The sequence below is a fragment of the Poecilia mexicana genome, unplaced genomic scaffold (assembly GCF_051168715.1).
Source record: "Poecilia mexicana isolate PSO_F unplaced genomic scaffold, ASM5116871v1 scaffold_4, whole genome shotgun sequence".
Taxonomy (NCBI): Eukaryota; Metazoa; Chordata; class Actinopteri; order Cyprinodontiformes; family Poeciliidae; genus Poecilia; species Poecilia mexicana.
The window spans coordinates 18,741,272-18,747,034 of record NW_028263373.1 but is presented as its reverse complement, the minus strand read 5'-3'; positions in this window follow the sequence as shown (position 1 = coordinate 18,747,034).

The window sequence follows — 5,763 nt, the reverse complement described above, 5'->3', positions numbered from 1 at the left end:
TCAGTTATTTCACATTGATCGTCTCCTTTCTGAGATCTCATTTTTCATGTTTATAAAAAAACACTTGTAATTAAATATTTTTTCCTTTTCCATTTCTGTGACATAGCAAAAACAGCTTTGTGAATTTAATATCTTGGATAAAGAGACAGACCTGCTTTGAGCCTTTAAGCCTTTTCTATACTGAGATTACCTGAACAAGAACAACATCCCTTTAATGCATGTCCAATAATCCCTTTTAACTATGTTCATTCAAACATAGTTAAAATGTTTGTTGATTGTTAAATAAACATGTTAAATGAACATGTTCAGCAAGCGCTGCATCAACAAATCCCATTGTTTAATTACCTGTAATGCTCCAAAATAAAAACTGCTTGCGGACTAAAATTATCTCTTTCTTCTTATATCATCTGATTTTAAACTGATTTTCCATTTACCGTATGTTATTGACATGTTAAGATTCTTTTCTGGTTCACCGTAATTTTCCAAGAAATTTTATGATTTGTTGAATTATTTGGTTTTGTAAGGAAAAAGACAAAATCATTGTGCGTTACAGATTCCCTGAACTGTAAAGCTAACTTTGCATTGACACATTGAGTAGAGATGTGCCGATCAGGTTTTTTCCTGCCGATTCCGATCACCCATGAGGGCCGATCACCGATACCGATCACATAATTATTATTTTTTTAATCATAAGCACTACCAGTTACATTATGTGGAAAAAGGAACCATGAATTCACCTTAATTTAGACAAAAACTTGTTTTTAATAACTTTTTCCAAGAAAAAAAACTAAACAAAATAGGCATTGTGCAAATTGTACTGCTATCGGTAATACTATCTTTAACAGACTGATAACATATGAAGGCTCTGAAGAGGCTAAATAATGCAAAGAGTCAAAATAAAACCTCTCAACATTGCCAAAAAATTAAAGTATAAAACTTTACATTCAAAGGCAAATACAGGTTCCATTATAATAAACAATCCAGAGTTACTGAATGAAAACTTCCTGATAGCATGGCGGCTAGCTGATTACTGCTAGCTCTGATTGGCTGTTTCTGACTGTGCGGAGTAATTATGAAACTCCAGCCTCCGAACGCTCGTGTCCTGTAACTTTTCAGTCGTGTTTCTTAAAAACTGATTCTGAGTCCTGCTAATGATGCAGTTAGTTGATGCAGGTCTACACAAGATCACCTGAATCCTCAAAAAGCTGAGGATGCAATCACAATTTAAAGATCTCTAAGTTTATTTATTCATGGTCTCTGTGCTCTCTTGAAGATGATCACCATTTTCAGTATAAATACTCCCTTTACTTTGTTCACTGTCAGATCTTTCTGTTATCTTTATTCTCTGTTTTCAGTCGGTGCAACATATTTCATTTCCTGATGGTGTTTTCCATCAGGTTTTCTATTTTCTCAGGCCTTTTTTTACGTTTCAAATTAGCTTTTTTTTTTACATGGCACCTTCAATATATTTGCATTTCTTGTTCTTTGAAACCCTCTTAGAACATTGATACTAACTGAGAAGATGCCTGCATTCACCCCCTCTGCAATACATAAAATTACGCTCTTATGTTTTCCACTTTGTCACTGGATTTTCTAACTGTATTTTGGGGGGGGAAAAAAAACTCTACACCTCAGCATAAAACATGAGTGCCCAGCTCCAGTCCTGCCAGTTTTAGATGTTTCTGCTCAAACACAGCTGTTTCAAATAATCCAGCTGCCTCATTAGCATGCCATAAAGTCCTGCAGAGGCCTGGTAATGACCCACCATTTGGTTCAGGTGTGTTGAATCAGGGAAGGAACTAAAAACGTACAGGAAACCAGTCCTTGAGAACTGACTTTGGACACCAAGTCAGGGTAATACTCGCTCTCTCCTTCCCCCATTCCACCTTCAGTCATCTTTGTTGAGCCTTGTCCTGATTATTTGGAATATGATTCTTTTATACCTCTTCAAACCGATGTGGTCTGTGTTATTAAAGGTCTTTCAGGAGCTATACCATCTTAACCTCCCACGTCTGCATGAGGCACAACCAGAAAACAGTGCATTAAAGCAGAAGTTCTCAAGACGCACTTAAGTTTTATGCGTTTCCTTGCTGTTTCCTGTTTCATTGTTCTTTACCATTCAGCATGACAGGTCTTTAAGTAAATGTTGAGCAAGGACAAAGAACCAATATTTCCTAGATCAAATTACTTGACGTCTAGTCTGACTGATATTGCATTATTTGCTTTAGACTTGGTTTTTTGTTACTGAGCAATGTAATGAGATATTGTCCCCTGAACTTGATGTTTGCATGTTAAACAGTTCCACTAAATAAAGACATTTTGGGGAAATTACCACTCAGGTGGAGTCCATTAAAAATCCGTATCTGGTTCTCACTTCTCCGGTAGTTAATGACTGAATAAGAGCGAAAACCCTTTGAATAACGATCAAGCACCTTGTACTTGTTCAACAGCCACATCACAATTCCATACATGGAACAACAAAGATCCAACATAACAAAGCTATTCAGCATTTGTAATCTCATCAGTGTCAAATGGCCTTGTTGGTGCCTTGAATAAATACCTGGTGCACCTGCTGCGGTTATGGGGTAGATAATATCGACCTGCTATTTACTGTCTTCGGTTAATTCACACAAATTTGCTAAAGGAGGTTCTGAATCCTACTCAAGAATTAAAGTTTCAAAGAACTATTTTGTACTGTGACAGAGCTTCTGTTATCTGATGCTAATAGAAAGAGCTGAAGATTTTTGGAAAAGTTTACAACAGCATCACTTGAAATCGCCCAGGAAACCAGTATAACTTCACAGTCCTGTTTGTTTTCTTTTTTCACTTTGTTTATTGTGAAATAAATACATTTTTCTCTAGTAATCTCCTCTTCTGAATCTTGTTTTGTATGGGGACAGCATTGCATCAGCACTCTCACTATAATAGGTTTTCTCATATTTGATAAAGGCATTAAGTGAATGTTTTATGGCAAATATTTGATAAAAAAAAAGGCCTTCTGCAAAAGCTCGGACATTATGATCTTTAATTTAGAGAGAGAGAGACCAATACTTTATTTCTGGAACAATACAAAGGCCATAAGTTCAGAGACAGTTGAACACAAAAGTTAGTAATTACATGAACTGTGTAAAAGTGCAAAAATTTAGGCAACATTCTGACCTTTTAGCCTGCAGATAACATCAGCGACAGCATAGATTGCACTTTTATCTGGAGAGGTTAGATTTACTGAAACTTTTACAGGAAACTCTGTGGGGGAATTTAAGCTACTTCTTCCTGGAATGAGACAACTGAATAAAAAAAAAAAACATTTTGATTCTAACATTACCTAATAACGTGACTCATGCGTCTTTTACTTCAAAATTCATAATGAAGAGGCACATCTGAGTAAATGTGGTTGATTGAGAGGTTAATTTACCACTTAGGTATAAAAAGGAAATCATTTAGATTCATTGCAGACAAAATTGTCAGAATGCAGAATAGTTGGCAGAGTCAACAGGAGAGATTTAATTAAGAGATTTCAATAAAATGATACAGGTGGCACAATGTGGTAAAGTCTGGGAACTGCAGCAGGTAAAAGAGAGAACAGGAGAATCCAGCTGTGTGGAGGAGAAAGTACTAAAGAGAACTTGATTACAGACAAAAGTCCCGTGGTTGATTTGGATCAGGGTTCAGCTGTGACGAGACCAGGCGGGCAGACTGACAGAAGTTGTTATGAACATGAAGGAAGCTGATCAGGATTTAAACAACTTAGGTAAACACTTATCTAAAGAAAAGCAAAAATAAAATGAGCATGGCGAAATAAAAAAAAAAACAAGCAGAGAAACAACCTGTCAAAAAATTTGATTTCAGTTATTTTGATGATTGTGACTTTTATCCAAATGAAAACCCAAAGTTCAGTGTCTCTGAAAATGTTAATATTAAATTATTATTCTCAAACAGAATTTTAAAACAGAATTGTGTGCATATTGTGAAGTACGTCCATGTGCTGTTGTGTAAATCACCATATCACTGCAGTTTGGCATAGAGATGATGGCTCGTCTGCGGTGTACAATAAGCCCTGGTGTTCTAAATGTCTGACTTCAGCTCACCTGCAATACTGGCTGTCATGTTCATCTTCGTCTTGACAACACTCACTAGATGTTTTGAGGGGTTTAAGCCGGGTGTTGTGAATCCAGCACGGTGTCATCCGATACTGGTTTTTATCGCAAATGCAAAGTACTGCTGGAATATCAAATAACTACCTCTGTATCTACACATGCATTTCCTGATAGATGGCTGCCATGACTTTGGGCTGAATAAAGTGGGGCAACAACAGCAGACATTGTTCCTCTAATCATTAACAGTTTGAGGAACTGGCAGACTGAGAGAAGTTGCCATGAACATGAAGGAAGCTGATCAGGATTTAAACAACTTAGGTAAACACTTATCTAAAGAAAAGCAAAAATAAAATGAGCATGGCGAAATAAAAAAAAAAAACAAGCAGAGAAACAACCTGTCAAAAAATTTGATTTCAGTTATTTTGATGATTATGACTTTTATCCAAATGAAAACCCAAAGTTCAGTGTCTCTGAAAATGTTAATATTAAATTATTATTCTCAAACAGAATTTTAAAACAGAATTGTGTGCATATTGTGAAGTATGTCCATGTGCTGTTGTGTAAATCACCATATCAATGCAGTTTGACATAGAGATGATGGCTCTTCTGCGCTGTACAATTTGAAATTTTATTTCGAACATGATACAAATATAAAAAGTAATATAGTACATAATAAGAAAAGTGAATAGAAAAGAAGAAAAGAAAAAAGAAATATCTGTTTCAGTTAACATATGCTCAAAATGGGGTAGGAAGAAGTACAAACTTATTAACTCCTACTCCTAAGCCCTGGTGTTCTAAATGTCTGACTTCAGCTCACCTGCAATACTGGCTGTCATGTTCATCTTCCTCTTGACAACACTCACTAGATGTTTTGAGAGGTTTGAGCCGGGTGTTGTGAATCCAGCACGGTGTCATCCGATACTGGTTTTTATGGCAAATGCAAAATACTGCTGGAATATCAAATAACTACCTCCGTATCTACACATGCATTTCCTGATAGATGGCTGCCATGACTTTGGGCCGAATAAAGTGGGACAACAACAGCAGACATTGTTCCTCTAATCATTAATGGTTTGAGGAACTGTGGAAATGTCAAACTGAACCTCAACCGTCTTGCGATCTGTGCATCTGCACCATTTCTACAGACTCTGACACCATAATAACCAAATTAGATGAAAAAAACTAAACAAAAAGAAAACATCATCTTTTAATATAATGTTGGACAACTCTTTTGTACATGTTGTATTTAGTCCAGGTCAGGTGTGACCTAAAACATCAACACGATGGTTGTGGTGGTTTTTGAAGCAGCCACGGTTCACACCTTCTGGAGTATCGCCAAACTCTCTAATAGTCTTTGCTTCACAATTCTGTCAAGGTTGTGATTATCCTTGTTTCATTTGCTCCAAGAGTTTTTCCTTCCTCCTAACTTTCTATTAATATGCTTGCATTGAGCATTGTGAACAGCCTACTTCTTTAACAGTGACTCGACTTGCCCAGCGGTCTTTGTAAAGATTATTCAGATCATAATATGGACAAAAGGTAACATTTTTATATTGAATATATATATTTTTTAATCAGTTTCATGTAATACTCAGATTTTCCAAGAAAGAAAAAATGTGTGTTTTAATTAGCTGCATGTTATGCCTGACATAACTGTAATAAATCT